We start from the raw sequence: 18,344 nt of genomic DNA on the forward strand, positions 1-18,344 counted from the left end.
TTATAAATTGACTCACTTCTTTACTGAATGGAGATGAACTTTGAGTAATTAGGGCATGCTATTTTAGGCATTTAGGGAAAAATAAATGCAAATGGTAAATCGTGATACAATTTCACAATATCACACACGCTATAAGCATACATATATATTTGAAAATCAATATTGCATGAATATTATGTGTGTAGTATCAAGCCTTCTTCTGTCACTCCAGAGGAAAAGTTACTGTCATGAACATAATTTATATAAATTACTATTAATTAATCATATTACGTAAGTTCTAATTACGTCATAAATAACATTTTTTCTTTTATTAATACTGATCGTTTCACGGAAGGAAACAAATCATTTTCTTCAGTCAGTCCACACGTTGTTTTACATATACGAGAGTAGTGTTCAGTTGGCTAACAATAATCAGTTTGACTGAATTTGAGTCCAGAGTTTTCCGACTCAACTCAAATTGTGAGTCAATTTTCAAATTGAAAAAGCTCAGAGTAAAGTGGGTTTGATTTTATCACTAACCCTCATCAAATTGATTAATTTTCCTGGGCTGCTGTCTTCAAGTGATTTTCTAATCAATCACGATTAATAATGAGGTTCTCCCCACCTCTGAGGAGACAAACTAGGCACAGGTTTACCACGGTGTTATAACGATTTGCACGATCTCACAGTTAGTCCAACTAGTTCGTTGTCGTTCACAAGAACTCGTAAAGAAATCGTCAAAATAGTAAATGAAAATGACAATTAGGTTTAGGAATATCTCATAGTATTAATAGATTTGAGTAGTTTGTAAGGATAAATAGCGCGACGAGAAGGCAGGAGCAAGACGTATGGTACTAATGAATGAAGAGCTTAGTTAACATTAGTTGTCTGTTTTTATTTGATTTTGGGGAGAACCTTCTACATTTAAAGTTGCATTTATGGAGCTGTATGGACAACAATCTTTGGATAAATTATTCTGTTGAACTCAATTGTGCATAGGTTCGATACTGAGTCCCTCCTCGAGAAGGAAATATAGTTAATGCATATGGACATCAAAAACAATTCCTACATCGAAAGAAGTATTTGTAATACTATAATGTTTACTTATACTTGATCAGTACAGCTCCACCTGACCACTTTAAGGAAGATTAAAAAAATAGCATTAGTGCAAGGAAAATATTGTAATTATATTTAAATTCATATATATTAATTTTATTATATATTTCTAAAACAATTTATACCAAAGATAGGTGAGAATTCTTCCTTGAGAGGAAGGATTTAACACAACGACGACCGATTAACAAAAAGAAGTGTGAGCACACGGAAGAACCGGTTTTCCTTTTCTTAGACCAGTGGTTCTCAAAAGGCAAACACAGCCCCTTTTGGGGCTTCTTTGAGACACTACAAGGCTACTTGAAATTTTGAAATATATTTTAAAAAAAACACATCAATTCAAGAGTCTTCTGGCCACAGAAATAGGATCTGACTATCATACCATCTATTGAGAAAAAAAAAGAGTCATCAGAAAGATGAAGAATGAGCATGATTCATGCTATATACGTGTTCAAAGTTTAATAAAACAGAAAGTGTTGAAAGAGTGTTTTGTGTCTTTTTTTCACTAAAAATGCTCTGCACTTGTTAGGGGGGAAAATATTTTAAAGTAGTTGTACATCACTGAAAAAAGGTTGAGAATTTTTTTTCTAAACCAACATGGATCGATAATTTTGTCCATGCCGCAGTTTGAAATTTCTACTATTGACCGAAATTCAAACCGTAGATCGAAAAATCTCCCCCCCCTTCCCCTCAAATTTATTTGATTAAAAACCTAATTTACAACCCAAAGTTGGGCCGAATGAGCTATAATTATAACAACATCAGGCCGGTCTACAATTTCCAGAGTGAAACCCAATACTAGTATACATATAAACAAACACGTTACTAGGATTTTTCTTTGGGCGGGATGTGTTGGCAAAGGGTTTTTTGACAATGAAATTTTCCTTGGCAAGGGGGGTACCCCTTCAGTCACGGGGCTGCACATAAAGATAAATCTAACATACTATTAAAGGGAATTAAATTAGCTTCCGACTATTGATATACGGTTAAGAAGCCATTTTTTTCCTTTTCTTATCTATCGACTCGGTTTATTTCGACTCAAGCCACACACCACTACTTTATTCTACTCTTTCCATTATTATATGAATAAAAAAGAGTAAAATGAAGACAGACCGAATCTACAATTAAATAATATATACCTATATGAATTCATCTTAAATTACAAATAAAAATGTGGTTAAATAAATTAAAATATAATTTGTTAAAGTATTTATAATACATTTGATTTAAAAAATCAGAAATACGTCAAATATTCTGAGAAGATCCTTCCGGGCTCACATATTACAAATACACATGGAAAATATATATATAACCATTCTATTTTTGTTAAAAGAGACTTGATTACAAATTTGTTCTCTAAGGTGTTTAACTCTTATCCTTCCTTTGATGTATGATATTTCATTTGGCCTCAATAATAAGGTCTTACAAATAACATCTATGAGTTTCTAATGATTTTATTGTGACGATGATTTTTTGTTAGTTTAAGTACAACTTGCATCCCTTTCAAAAGTTTAGTTATTATAATACAACAATTTAGTACTGATATCCCGTTTTTTCGACTAAATACTCCGTAGTCATGAGAATTGGTTTGTGGATACTGTTCAAAGCTATTAATGCAACAAATTGCGAGTTTGTAAATGGTAAATGCTTTATTGTTAAAATGATATTGAGATGAAAACTTGTATTGTAATGTAACCAGAACTGGTTGAATCCAGATTAAATTGAGTTCAATAATACATATTATTACTTTCTACAGCTGAATTTATGTTGCAGCCATTGGATTTCAGAAAATATTGCTGCCTAATCATGTCGAACTACCAATTAAAACCCCTTTGAGTCCTATATTTTCTTTTTCTATCATTATAAGGCCCTATAAAGATATTATCTAAAGGTCAATTCAGAGGTTTTTTATTCTGGTATTTCAAGTTACGGAAGTGGTCGTGCATGGCTAGGGATATTATTATTACGATTATCGATAAATATATTTTTGGAATCCAAGTATGAATTTGCACTTTTGAAAATATATATTGTTATTATATTATATTGTTATAGGTGCAAAAAACAACCGCTTAATAAAAAGAAGATAAAATAATCACTCCTGCGCTTTGACAGTTTATTAAGCAAACGATTAAGTCAATTTTGCTTCATTTGACAAATTAAATTGTATATGATAATTTTGAAAGTCACAAATGGCAGCAACTCTTTTTACATTTTTATCTTTTTTTATATGTTCCAGTAAATTATCCATTGTTTTTATTGAAACATTAACAAATTATGAACAAATTTTTTGAGTATTTATAACCTTCTGAAACTCAAAAAATAAATTTTTGAACTATGACCTACAGCTTGAATCTCTCCCTCAATAAATATTAGTTTGATGTTACATATTAGAGTATATTTACCTATGTATACAGAGGGGAGTGGATTAAAATACATACCTATTTTTAAACAGTAATAAAAAGGCCTATATTATAAAAGATACCTATAGGAGCCACGCCCAATGTAGAAGGAGATAATAATTATAAGAAGAATGACCAGGGATTATCATATGTACACACATGCATTTTGCAGTCAGACTTATTAGGTAATAAAACCATTTCAAACTCTAACCAACAAGATGTTGTCATCTTACGTAAGACATAAACAACAGGAGAAATACTGTATGATGCAACAAAAACAAAACAAAAATACAATTAACTATGCTTTTCAACTTGTTGATTAACAGGCTACAAAAAGATGCAAAATAGTTGTCAGCAAGTTCAAAGAATTTACAAAGAGCATTGAACTAACCTAATGTTTCAAAATCCATACAAATACACGCCTGGCCCCGAAATATATATTTCAGACTCAAATACAAAACGAAATTAAGACTTTGTAAAAAGACAATCGATAAATGTACATTTAATGAGAGACGCTCCAGGTGGTTACGTAACTCAATGCGTGCATAAAAAAAGTAGATGCTCTGATTATGTTTCCCTTTGACTGAGTTCTAACATGACATTTAATGTAAATCCAATGACGACAACGTCATGTAAAAAGAAAGAAGTTGTGACTCCTTCCGTCTCACACTTAGAAGTAGTAGCAATAAAGTGACAAATCCAGTGATTTAAAGGAATAAATTATAATCAGAGAGCATGAATCAGTTTTTATTGTTGAAAGAAGAAAGTTTGACTCAGACTTCCTAAGTAGGTAAATAGGCCATGAACAACACAACAAAGTAAACATGACAAATGTTGCACATTGTGTATACTATACTATAAACAAGGTAAAATAGGTCATAGGTAGAGTCTGAACTAAGTTGCTCTATTTAGTCACTCAATATCTAATTAAGAATTTAGTTAAAGCACATCATTCCTTATGTAATCAAGAAACCGTATCCTAAATCCCTATTAAGTTCGTATCGGAACGTAAGAAATGATTTCAGTAAACCAATTGAGTAAATGAAATGTAAAGTTGTCTAATAATAAGAGTTGCGATATATAGCAGTAAATTAAGCGGTCAGGTAAAGGAAACTTATAGGGTCACCGCTTGAAGCAGGTGACCTCTTACACACAGGATATGACACGCTTAAAACCGGTGGCTGTAATATGTATAAAAATTCTAATATTTTTCTGGGGAAAAGGTGATTAAAGTGTAATGGAAAAGGAATCCGCCATTTCTCTCCCCCCCCCTTCCCTCATATAACCAATCAAAAAGCTAGAAGCAACAATTATTATATTTATAACATATAAGAATGGAAGAATGACTTCCTATTATGTAATAGATCATCTCCCGATGAAAAGAATTCCTTGGAAAATGGCTCAGATTTCATATCTATAATTCTATCAATCTACATGAGTACTTATGTACATCGTTCTTAGGATAGACGTATTAAATACTTATAACTTGTAGCCTCCATCTTGATTAAAAGTAGCATGGAGGTTACTTATAATATATCAATGTAAAATATATTATATTTAAACCTATAAAACACAAACAAAGCATCTCAGAGTATTCCATTACTTGTGTAAGGGTATTTAATAAAAGCGTTTCTACTTCACAAATTTTATAATTCATTTCTACATTTTTACTTCTAAAAAAACAATATAATAAATTTTACTTACAAAAACGTTTCTTCCAATTACAAAAACTATGTATAACTTTACGTAGTAGATTCACTGTTTATTAGTACATCATATTTCTGTCAAGAATCACGGAATATCATAGTCTTAATTTGATCATCTATGAATAATATACTAGTTATCAACACTTTTGTTATATATATATATATATACTATTTTCCCGAAAGAAGACGGAGATCCCGTCCTACCGAGACACAATTTAACCAACAACTAACAATACTTAGTTAAAAGCTACAAGAATCAAGAGAGATGATTAGGTTTTGGAGGTCAATCCCGTGTGCCTAACTAGAAGTAGGAGCGCGGCAACAGTGTGGGCGCGCGTTTTATCTTCTCTTTATTGAGCAGGCAAGAGAAGCAGCATCAACAAAGTGGTTGAGTGTTGGCGCTCCTTCATCTTGTTGTAAACGCACTCCCCCGTGTATTACTGTGTAAGTTCCTTCCTTCGTGATGGTTTTGATACTTAACAATAATATTAGTAGTGCATTGCGAGATTATATCATTAAAATATATATATTTATTAATTTCTTTTCTCAAAATATTTTATGATATATGTATTATATTTCTTTTACAAATTCTTATATTGTATATTTATATTTTAAAGATGAATAAATAATCTTTTTTCCCTACAAGAATCCAAGTAAATTAAAATAAAAAAGATTTTTCGCAGTGAGAGTCCCCATTATTATGTATTCCGAACCGGTTTTGTAGGTACTTCATACATAGGTACATATCCGTAGGAAAGAGAGTAGATTTTGGGCCTTATTATGTCTTCCTCATTCTCTAGTTCTGTGTGTACAACCCAGGTGGAGGGGGTTGTTCCTCATTTATTTTGTTTAATACTAAGATATGGACATTTTGATACTCCTCAATAACTAACAAACTATTTAGTTATACGGTGATTAAAAGAGCAAATATAGACGACGTCTCGTTCACGTTCTTTATAAGACAAATATACATTCCTATGCGCATAATTTTATCTATATCAAGGATACTTTGGTTTGCTCTTGAAATTGTGTACATAAGTGCATAGATATTGACAGTACCTCTGGTTCCTCTTCTTCCTAGAGAATGCATTTATTTCATTCGTAAATTATGAGCTTAGTTGAAAATCAAATTGTTAATCCTGGCAAATTGAATAATTTTTGGAAGGAGCCCACCACGGGTATCCGCAGGATTATATTTCGGGTAGGGCTTGGTTTTTGAAAAAAATATCCAATTGTTATAATTAAAAAAAAAAATTAAAATATCCCTAAAAAAATAAATATTTAAAATTTAATTTTTTGGGGAAAAATGAACAAATATTGAACAAAAAAAAAAATTTTTTTTAAACAAATTTCAAAAATCCACAGCTCTTTACAAGAGATTAAATTTCTTGGAATTTTTAATAAAAATCTGCAGATATTCACAAAAAATTATTTTTTTTTTCAAAAATGTACAATATTTACATTTTTCCGAAAAAAATGTCAATATTCAATTTGTTGCTCTATTGCATAATTTTCCCGAACGGCAAAAAAATTATAGTAAAAAGCAAAAATTTCCCCTGCGCACACCCCTACCCAGACTGTATCAAGCAATGCTATATACAGCAATTACTCCGATGTCAATATTCCATTCTACTCCGAGTCCAGCATCGACTTGCACTTATAACTCCCAAGCAAACCCTCATTGTTACTCTTCGTCTTACATAAACACACGCACAAGTTATTGCTTTATACTTAGTTGTTCTGCCTTTAAGAATTAAACAATAATAAGAACATTTTGGAAGAATAAAGAATCCTGTTTAGAATACCAACAAGAACAAACCCCTCTCCCTTCCTAGGACAGATTTTATATACCTTATCTGTCATGACATTTTTTCGATTAGCTGCGAGGAGAACGAAATAAACGTAAATACCACTCCGTATTTAGCAATGATAAAGTAAGGAATTACTTCCATGTGGATACTCAACTCTATTTCTCACAAGATTTTTCTTATTACTACTCAACAACTTCTCAGTGTTACTCTTCGTCTTTCAAGCACTAGTGATTACTATTACTATTAAATAGCCATGATAGAAGCTTTGGGAAAAACACAAGTTACTACTATCATCAAGTATCTCATTATCATATTGTTTTCATCTATGATTTTGAGATGCATAGTTCTATGGGCAGACCAGATTTTTTTTTGATGATGTTGTCTTTTAGAAAGGTCAAATATTTTGATCGAATTTAATATATTAGTTTCCACAATATTGATATTATTCCTCATTTGAGAGGGGAACTTTTTGGGTTGGGTCAGTCTCAAAAACCTATAAGGAATGCAGTCCTCTCATTCCGGTCCTGGTTAATTCTCTTAATCCTAGGACCGATCTTTAACAGTCTTTTTAGAAAATGAATGAAACATATTATTTTTCAAATCCATCAAATGACAGTATATATACAATTAATTAAATAATTTAGATGTCTACAAACAGATCCGGATTCAATAAATGAACTCAGCTAGACAACCGGTATTTTTTTGGCTCCTCCATTGGTGAAATTAATTAATATTAATCTCAAACCTAATATTTAAAACATGAGAAACAAACTATATTAAAATATTTCTGATTATGTCCATGACGGATTTCTCATCTTTTACTATTGAGACGAACTCTGCTGTAAAGTCCCCCTCAAACCCCAATTGTTATATTTTCTTATATCTATTGCTGTGAATGTTGCAGCCTCTGCTTCATAGACCTCAAAATTATTCCTAGCATGTCCTATGAACTCATTGAGTGAGCTACAGAGGATAGGAATAGTGCATACTTCGATTGGTACCTGTTGGAATGTTTTACTAGTTAAGTTGATTTTTCTGAGCAGGTCATCATCCCAGACTATTATCATAGCTGCATTTTCAAGGATGCCCATCACTATTATTAAAAGATACGCATTAATTTAGCAGCTTCGTTCAAAGCATCTTGAAGAGTTTAATAACCAATTTTCATAGCTTTTGTTGAATCAGTTCTCGCAGATCACCTAATGACGGAGAGGCTCTTCAGCATAGATGAAAATAATATTACATATAATAAAAGAGGGCTGGACTTTTTGTAGTTGTTAGTTTAATATACAGAGTGCAATAGGGCATTAACCGCGATCAAGAAGCATAACCAAAATCTTAATTACTTTTTATTGGAGAAGTATAATGCAAAATGTTATTAAAAAAACTTTTAGCAATCAATCTTGGCAAGAATTGTTCAATTAGTCACTGCCAGCCTCTATCACAGCCTCCACATGAGGTCGGAATTTGGTGCATATTGCTGCAATATAATCGGCGGACATGTTGGCACATTATTTCTTGATGTTGACCTTGAGCTCTTGCACATTTCTGTGTGACGTCTTCCCAAACTTGCTCTATAAGACACTCCACACACTGAAGTTGAGGGAATTGCGATCAGGACTTCAAGAGGGTCAGAAGGTTAAATAGGCTCTGTTTATATACTATAGGCCCAATGTGACGGTCATCCTCAAAAATTAAGGTACCTTTTTGCTATAAGCCAATATCTTTTATATGTATATTTTATCTCATTTATTCTGCATAGATATCTACCTTGAAGCCAGGTCTCATATCAAATGGTATGTAGAATCTTCAATTATCTGTTGTATATATTTAAAACAGGTTCCAATAGAGTTTGAAAGTATGTTGATAATATGTATAATTTAACAGAAGTATCTACAGGATTATATATATATATTTTTTTTTGGGGTGGGGGGAAGTTGGAATTTAAAAAAAGAATACAAAAATAAAAAAATTTCGAAAAAAATTAAATTTTGGGAATAAAATATTAAATTTTTTTAACAATCCATAACTATTCACAAAAAATAAATTTCCTGGAAAAAAGTTAAAATCCACTGCTTTTCACAGAAAATTCATAGCTATTCATCGATTTGAAATTTTTTGAGAAAATAATTTGAAAAATTAAATTCATTTTGAAATAATATATTTTTTGTTGAAGAAAAAAGATTAAATATTAAATTTTCAAGTAAAAAGCAAAAATTCCTTAATTTTTTTGGGGTCCCTCTAGCCCACCCCCTGAAGACAACCCTGTGTAAGAAAACTTGTTCATGCTACTGCCGGTCCTTTACTGCATCTGATAATTAATCCTTGGAGTGTTGGTGATGTATCTTACAAACACCCTTCGTATATTTACTTACTCTTTACATTGATATATCTAAGCCCTACGTATCCAATCAGTTTTACAAATTATCCTAAGTGTCTGTCAAAGAGCAGTGATATTTTATTTTATATATCGTTAAATGATTAAATTCATTAAATGGTTGAGTTTACCAATCATCAGTGATTCAATCTATGGCTTAAAGCCTTTTTATTATTATTGATAATGTTAATATTAAAGTACTTGATCATGATTAAGCATGTAAAGTAATGATTGATTCTCTACACAATTTAAAGTCCTATCTAGTATGTTCAATGATCATACTCATATATATTATATATACTGCAAATATAAGCCACTAGAGGGCGCAATAATTTTCTTTAGTTAACTACTTCCCAAGGCTTTACTCTGTATTTTGTTGTCTGCTCACAATTTTTCACATTATTTTCCCTTAATCAGTGTTCTGAACGTTGATTGGTTGAATTAAAATTATGTCCTGTTAAACTGTGAACAATTTCCACCCAAAATTATTAAATTATAAGAGTTGGTCAAACACTAACTGATTTTGGGTATTTTTCTCTCTGTTACTTTACAGAAGAAAGCTTGCAAGATACAATAAAAGTAAATACGTGTTCTATATATTCAATAAATACATAAAGTATTAGCTCTGTAACTTGACTTGTGATTTTTTGGAAACAAATTCCCTGTTTTCAATTTTAATAACGAATAAATTAGTAGATTGTGAAGCAATTTTCTTTCTGGTATAGGAGAAGTGTGGTGAATAGGGTCGTATGCAGACTTTAGAAGATTTATATGTCTCCTTTTTTTTCTACAAATAAATAAATTTGTTTTAGGAAACGTCGTTTATCTTTTAAGGGCTGCAGGATGCACAGTGCACAACTTTGCTTTATTCGATCCAGAGTGGCCAACTTATGCATGAGCCATTCAGTGTATTTTGACTATACAGTTTGAATATAGCCATCGAATATAAATAGCCAATTTAGTTCTAAGAGTCAAAATTCCAGAATACCTAGTATTTGAAATTGTTGATAACATAAAAATATACCGCGGCCCCTGGCCTACGTAGTTATAAAGAGTAAGATTGTGGCATCCTTTGAACTAAATATCACTTTTTTAATTGTTATATTTTGTAGGTTATGGCGCTAAGCTTATCTTTTGTTATGAAAAATACTTGTAAATTTGGCGTCATGAGTATCATTTTTTTAAAATAGTTATTTATAAATTTGTATTAGGCCAAAATATTCCTTGATATCAAAATTGAATAACTAGATATTTAATTAACTCATAGTAGTATTTCGAGTTTCCGTGGTTCGAGTTCAAACCACTATGTTGAGTTTTTAATAAGAATTTTTATAATTTTGGATGAATTCCAGTAATTTACACAAAAAAATCATATCCAAATCGAGACACGATACAAGTATTTATGAGTTCTACTTATTTGACAACGATGTCGTTCGTAATCCAACGGATTACTGAACAATAAAAATCATTATTACTACAGGGACGAGTAACAAACAGGTAATCCTCACCTTTGTCTAAATTATAATTCAAAATTCCTTCTTTTTTGAATAAAAAAAGTTTGAGTTTCCATACTACCTTGTCATTTCGACTTTGTAGTTCTCGAAACAATTTGCAGATCAGCCTTCTCGGAGGTTCCCTGATTTCGTAGATGGTATCTACGTCTTTGTTTATGTATTTATTAATTAATTATTCTATATATTGGTGTACAATACACATTGTTTTAGACAAGTCTAGACATTTATATCTGTAGTATTATTTTTTTACGAATCCCTCATAAAATTAGTTTATGATTTTGAACAGAGACGACGAATTAATAATGTACCTATAGAGATATTATCTATATTGAGTTTCCATTGTTTGAAATAATAATATTGAGTCTATCCAATCCTTCCCTATGGCCTCTTATCCTTTTATATAATTTCCCTAAAAAACCACATATTATGTACACATATATCTGTTCACCTAATTATCTTAATTATATGATACTCATTATCTCATCAGGTAGAAAACCACGGAAAAAACAGGGAGTAGGGGAAGTACGTCATACTTAGCAGATTTATGAGCGGATTTTGGGGTTTCTTTCGATGAAAATGTCAAAGACATTGGGGGTAACATGGCCTTGTTTCTTAATAGTTGAACAATTGCTAACAATAAACAATTTACATTTTCATGTTAATCCACGACTTTATTTCATGTAACATAATGATTTAAACCTATTTGTACCTTTTCTCAAATCATTATTCTAAACAACGTTGATTGATTGAATTGTTATCAGCTCTTGTTAAGCTGATAACAATTCCCAAGAATTTACAATAATTAAAAAAAACGTTTATCTGTATGTATTTAAGAAAAAAAAGTTATAAAGTGCAATGTAAATAGTGCTCCCTGATGTATATCATATACCTATACAGCTTAAAGAAAAAAAAGGTAGTAAGTTCTACCTAAAAAGTTGGAAAAGTGAATGTGACTTTAGCTGACATATAGCAACACGCTAAAGTACTCCTTGGCTGAAATCATATTAAAACAATGCTGAAGCTGCTATTACTATTATTTTATTCGTCTAATTACTGATTGACCAGCAATACGTGAGTTTGCACAGGAAAAGGGAAAGTAAAACCAAGGATTTGTTGGGGAGTTAGTTATCTTCTCGATTATTAAAGCAAAATTTATATGTTCGTTGACGTCTAATAACTCTGAGCAATGCCTGATACTAAATGTTAGTAATTTGATAATACACAATTATACTGCTGGGAATAATTAACTAACATCTACCAAATGATATTGGCCTTTTTTTTTTGTTTCCTTTGAAGGAAAGTTTATTAGTAGTATTTCCATTCTTATTTTTTTTTCATATTTAAAACATTTTTTTAGAAAATGACGAAACGCACCTATTAGCTTGAGGAGCCCCGTCCTTGGCTACACAAAAACTTTTTCTCTTTTAAGATGTCGTTTTTGAGATAGCCCATATGACGTTACTTTATCATTTTACCTCGTGACGTATCTAATATTTTCTTCTTTTCGTAGAATTCCTATTGTTATTTCATAAAATCATGGAAGTTGCATATTTAATCAATCAATTATTTGGAGACCCAGTGCCCCAAGCGACCAAAAAGTATTCTTGTAGCCAACTTAATTTAGACAAAAATGATCATATAGTCAGTTTTTTGCCACTTGTAGATAACTAATTCGGAAATTTGTGGAGTTACGTCATCGGTGGACCAATATTTTATCATCTAATGACACTACAAGTTTCCAATTTCAATACCAATCACCGTTTTAAATACATCAATTATATAGACTAACCCTATTTGCGAGATACAATGAAGTTAACGACGTGAAATTGAAAAAGAAAATGTATATAATAATTAATTCTCATAATGTTTGACCGAAAAGTATATTGGATATTATAATATTCTATAATCTTCTAGCTCTAAAATGTTTGCAGATTATCCCTTTTAAAACAATATGCTCCTAGTAGGAATTAATATAGCGGAAGCACACAAAAGGAAAGAAAATCCTGTTGGAATGTCCTTCAAATAGCTACAAACACCAACAATTTTGAGCAATGTTGAGTGACCCCCACAGACATCATCATTATAACTATTATGGTTTTTAATTGAGTCCAATTATATTTATTTGGTGGACCACACAAATAAAATACCATCGTATTAGGGCTCACAAAAAGAAGAAAAAAAATCCAAGATGTGGAGTTCATAAAACTAGCAAAAAACAAAAAATGCTTAGGGGTGAGATATTCCATCTTTGTTGATATGTATTAAATGGATTATGCCCACAACTAGTGTTCTTTATTCCCTTGAAATTTAACATTCAGTCAGATCCAGGGAAACCAATTTTTGAACTTCTAGAAAGACACATAATTAATTACTGTTTTCTAAAGATTGATTTGAATTTGTATTAGAAAACTGCACAAGTTACAAAGAAACAAAAAAAGAAAGAAATAATTTTAACTGAAGGATTTACAGTATTGGGATGAGAATAATTGAGTATTCTATGAATTATTGATATATTAATCGTGTCATTTTTTACTCCTTTAATACAAATTACTAAAATATAAGTATTCTCTGGCACGCTATAAAGTGAAATCCTCACAGTTGCAATACTCATAAATACATAATAACCATCTAATTTGAATATATTATATTTTAGAATGAAGAAATTGCAACTTGTACAGAGATCCAAACTTTTCACAACATATATAAATATATATATGCAGGGGTGTCTGCATGGGTGGGCTCGAGGGGCTGTAGCCTTTCGAACCCAAAATTAAGGAGTTTTTGTTTTTACAAAAATTAACTTTCCTAAAAATATACTATTTTTAATTTTTTTCCAAAAAGTTTAATATTTAAAATTTAATTTTTGCAACTCTTTTCCCAAAAATTTAATATTTATTAAAAAAAACAGTGGGTTTTCGAATTTATTTCCACAAAATTTAATACTTGAAATTTAATTTAATTTTTCAATTTTTTTTTCAAAAAAAAAAATTACTTTTCTTTAAATAACTATGGATTTTTGAATGTTTTTATCCCAAAAAAGTTATATATTTGAAATTTAATATTATAATGTTTTTTCCAAATCATTTAACTTTTCATTTTTTTTCTATCATTAAATATAAACAATAGCTTTGGAAACTTTTGCTAGCGACGTACCTGGTTATCAACAAAATACACTCACTGTATATTTCTGGGATATTGAGGTAATCCCGTTTGATCAATCCTTATCGAGTAAACTTGGTTCGGTTCGACTTAATCTATTCAAATCGATACAACACTAGTATTTTATAGGTACTTTTTGCACATAATTTTTTGTACATGGACATAATTTGCACGAATCGTTAAAATTTTTATCTCAAGTGAATCTTCAAATATATTTACCCTTTAATTCAATAAATAAAGGCGGATTATACTAGGAAATAATTAAATGTGAAATATACATGGAGATTTTTTTTTAACTTACAAATTCTTGTAGGTATTTAACTCTGGGAATGCAGAATTAATAGAAAAAAGTTGCTAACTACATCTACAAAATTATTTTATGCACAAGACCTCAAATATATGTACCTCCAAATAGCCTGTAGAAAACGTTATAAAGACTATGTTAAAACGTGAATCAATTGCATTCAAAAGTTTGATTATTTTAAATCAAGTTTCAAGTCCGGGAAATGGTGCAGTTATAATTGGAATTATTATTGATGAATCGATTAGTTCATTGAATTATTTATGCACGTACGTATTAACGCAAGCGATAAAAAACATTGACAAAGAGGTTTTATGAAGAAAAATAAAGGTAAAACGGGTTATACTTAGAGGTGTATAAAATATTTTGCAGGAGCAACTTTTTGTAGTTGCAACCTGAACATCATTTTATGTTTCCCAATGCTGTGACATCATTGTTACCTTATTCTTGAGAAGGGACCATCTAAGTATAAATTAAAAATCAATGGGCCTGTTCATGCAAAACAGAGAGTAACAATGAGTAGGAATGAAAATTGTGTGTATTTTGGGCATGTTAAAAAAAAAAGAAACCGAAAATCAACATGGTAACCCTGACAATTTGAAAAATGTTTCGAAGGTGATCATCTACAACCCGCTGTGGTAAGGGAGGAGGGGGAGAGGGTGATAAACAAGGACATATGCAAGAGTTACTCAGATGTCCAAATACGACTTACTATGTGTATAACTTCCCAACAAATCCTAAAAGTTACTCTCCCTCAGTTATGAGCACACACGAATTTTTCAATCAGATTTGAAATTTGAATTTATCATGGAAAGTAACTAGGGGTTACTGCAGGATTTTTTTTTTTTGGGAGGGGTCCTTTTTTTGATTTTTTTTGTGAATTTTTTTTTTTTTTTTTTTTTTGAAAAAATCCAAAAAGTTAAAGTTTATGAAATAAATTTCAAAAATTCACAGCTGTTTATACTAAATTATTTTTTTTTTGAAATTTTTCTTTTTCTTTTTTTTTTTGGAAAAAAAGGTGAAAAATTAAATTTCAAATATATAATTTTTGTTTCAAAAATCTATAATTATTCATACAAAATTGAATTTTTTGGAAAATAATTTCAAATATTAAATGCAAAATCTGTACGAATTACCTTTTTTTAAAGAAAATAAATGTTTCAAAGGAGATAATTTTTACCCCTATTTTGTTAAAAATCCTGACCCAAAAAATTGCTAGTGATAAAAAAACAATTCCTTATTTTTTTTTTGGGAAGAGGGACCTACACCTCTGACCTGATTTAATAAAATGTCTGCTCTCCCGATAACATTCCCAAAATTATTAGGATTACTTTTTCATTTTTTTTTTTTTTTCACAGCCTGTCTATGTCAATTAACAAACGTTCATTCGCAATGTTATCTTTTCTTTTGCAATCCTCCAATTAGAAAGATGGGACTTTTTAGAATGTAGGGATCAAAGATCTGGTGTTGTTTTAAAAAATCCTCCATAATTCTTTCATCAATGCAATGCAAATATCTTCTGTCTTATTATGTCATTCAAACAAGGTAATACCTGTGATTTTCAGGGACACCGTTTTGGGTTTTTTTTTTGCATTTTTAAACATCAATATGAAATAAATATTGTTATAAAGTTTGCATTTATAAGCCGACGACGTCATTCTGTCTATGAGCAAATAAGCTATCTTGTCATCATTAAATATGTCGAATGCATGAATATCCAAATATAGTAAAATATTTACATACCTGGGTATCTCTGTTATATGAATATCTTTATTTCGTCAAAATTGATGTTACAGGCTACGAGCATCGTTGTTGAAAGTGGAGAGGACAATCGGGGCCTGCTTTATGGGGATTTGAGTGTTTGATCCCCCTTCTCCTCTCATGGAGTATTAGATGGGATGTCAGTCGGAGTTTTGGTGTATTTACGTAGTGATTGAAAAAAATATCCAAACAGTAACAGTAAAGAGACCCGACAAGGTATTATCTTTTTACAAAATGGACATTAAAAGAATAAAATCCGCAAAAACATCATTACGTTAAACATGAACGAAATCTTGAATTAATAAAGGCCTTTATTATTTTTGAGGAAAATGATGGATACACTGTATAAGTTTGCTCACACGTCATACTTTCTCTTTCTATCTCAAAATTGGAGACAGTGACAAAGTAAAGTTGAAATTCAATTATCCAAACCTTTTAATAATAAAGAAATAACTTTGCTAAATGAAGTGACTCAAAAACTATATTTTTGTAGTTGGAGGAGAGGGACTAGGAGTCGATCCGTGATCTGAGGATGAGGATGGAGGAGATAACATCACATTATATAAAGTACTACTACTATTTCTACGATGTGACCTCCTCCGTCCTGTTTCCTCAGTCTATGGATCGACTTTGACTCACTCTTTTCCCTCCCCTTCTCCCCTCTATACTCCATAAGGGAGAAATTCATCTCCTTCTCCATATAATGTGATCTTCCACCATTTTTAAAAAAAGTGACGTCATAGAATATAATAGAAGAAAAAATCAAATAAAGATTTAAGTGGACATTTTTGTGTTTTTCTCCGAGGAAACTATGTCAATGACATTAGTATATTTTCAATCAAAAATAATATTTCATCTGTTTTTTCACTTTGAGGAAATTGTTCTTCTAAGTAATGGAATACCCCTTCAAGTTCACAAGAATTGAACAAAATGTGAAAGTACTCATGTATACTAACACAATGGCAAGATACAATCCTGTTATTAAAGTTATATAATGAGTAGGCTTCATCAATCTATTCGTTACTTCCTGAATGTGCCACCTATACAATCCAATGTGCTTCTTTGAAGTTTGCAATGTCTAATCTTGACAGATCAAAGAGAGATTTTCTATTGATTAATGCCACCATGTTCATTGGATCATAAAATGATCACAATCCGTGTGTATTTTCTTCCAGTAAAAATATATATGGTATAGAGTTAGATTGGATCGTTCAAAAGAGTAGCAAAGACCACTTCTTGCTTTGGGCATATTATTACGTAGGTATATCCACTTAATCATTTGTATCCATCTCCAGCTCTTCTCATATACCATATAGGTATGATGTTTGTCTTAAATATAGTGTCTACATACAATAAATTAGAGACAATCAGAGAGCCATTGAAGCGGGAGTTTTCTCACCATTACGGAAATATCCATGGACGAGACACATTAATTATAGCATTAGAAAAAAAGAAAGGAGACAGACAGATTCATCTCTTTTTGAACTGCTGTCTCTAAAATACTTTGTAGCTTGAGGAATAACACCAAAGTATGTACATCAGACTGTTTCTAAATTGTAGTTATAATTGAATTTTAAAGGAAGGACAACATTTCCTAATTATTTGGGTAAATTAAACCTACATTATAATAATTAATTGGTTGACAAATTAATGAAATGTTATATGAATACTGTCATATTTCGCTCGCAACAATCCTTCAGGGACGTCCGTAGGGTTATATATATATTGTGGTTTTTTTTTTTGGAAAACATTTCAAAAATACACAGTTGTTAAATAATCCATTGTTATTTGAAAAAAAAAATTTTTTTTTGGAGAAAAAATTGAATTAAATTTCAAGCCTTAAATTTTTCGAAAAAAAAAATCAAGTATTACACTTTTTAGTACGAAGCAAAAATGTCTTCTTATTTTTTGTAGGGGGGGGGGTTGCGGCGATAGAAGTAGCAGGACTTTTGTTTCGTGTGGTGGAGTGGGCTAGCTAGCACCACAAAAAAAAAAAACTATTTTCTGGCTCATAAATTAAGAGGGCTTAAGTTATCGACAGTACATTGCTTTTATGACGTAAGGGCACTGGAAGTACTGTTTTCAATATCAATGGAGTAGTGTACTGTTTTAAATGTGTCAATATCTCGGTATCACTATAGCTCTGGGATACCTATCTACACCAGAAAATAACATTTTCTTATTATTTTGGAAAATGACGTATGGTTATTTAAATTCAAAATCG

General features: G+C 30.9%; 1 protein-coding gene across 2 annotated transcripts in view; it reads right to left on the reverse strand.

Moving 5' to 3' along the window:
* The window catches only part of LOC121125563 (uncharacterized), a 31,393-nt gene extending 25,938 nt beyond the window's left edge, over positions 1 to 5,455 (reverse strand). The window contains exon 1 of one of the 2 annotated variants that reach the window (XM_040720776.2): positions 5,196 to 5,455. The gene's annotated coding sequence lies outside the window, so the exon portion shown is untranslated. The remainder of the gene's footprint in view (positions 1 to 5,195) is intronic. The other variant, XM_040720774.2, reaches the window with a different exon arrangement.
* Positions 5,456 to 18,344: the final 12,889 nt, after the last annotated feature.

The sequence above is a fragment of the Lepeophtheirus salmonis genome, chromosome 1 (assembly GCF_016086655.4).
Source record: "Lepeophtheirus salmonis chromosome 1, UVic_Lsal_1.4, whole genome shotgun sequence".
NCBI lineage: Eukaryota > Metazoa > Arthropoda > Copepoda > Siphonostomatoida > Caligidae > Lepeophtheirus > Lepeophtheirus salmonis.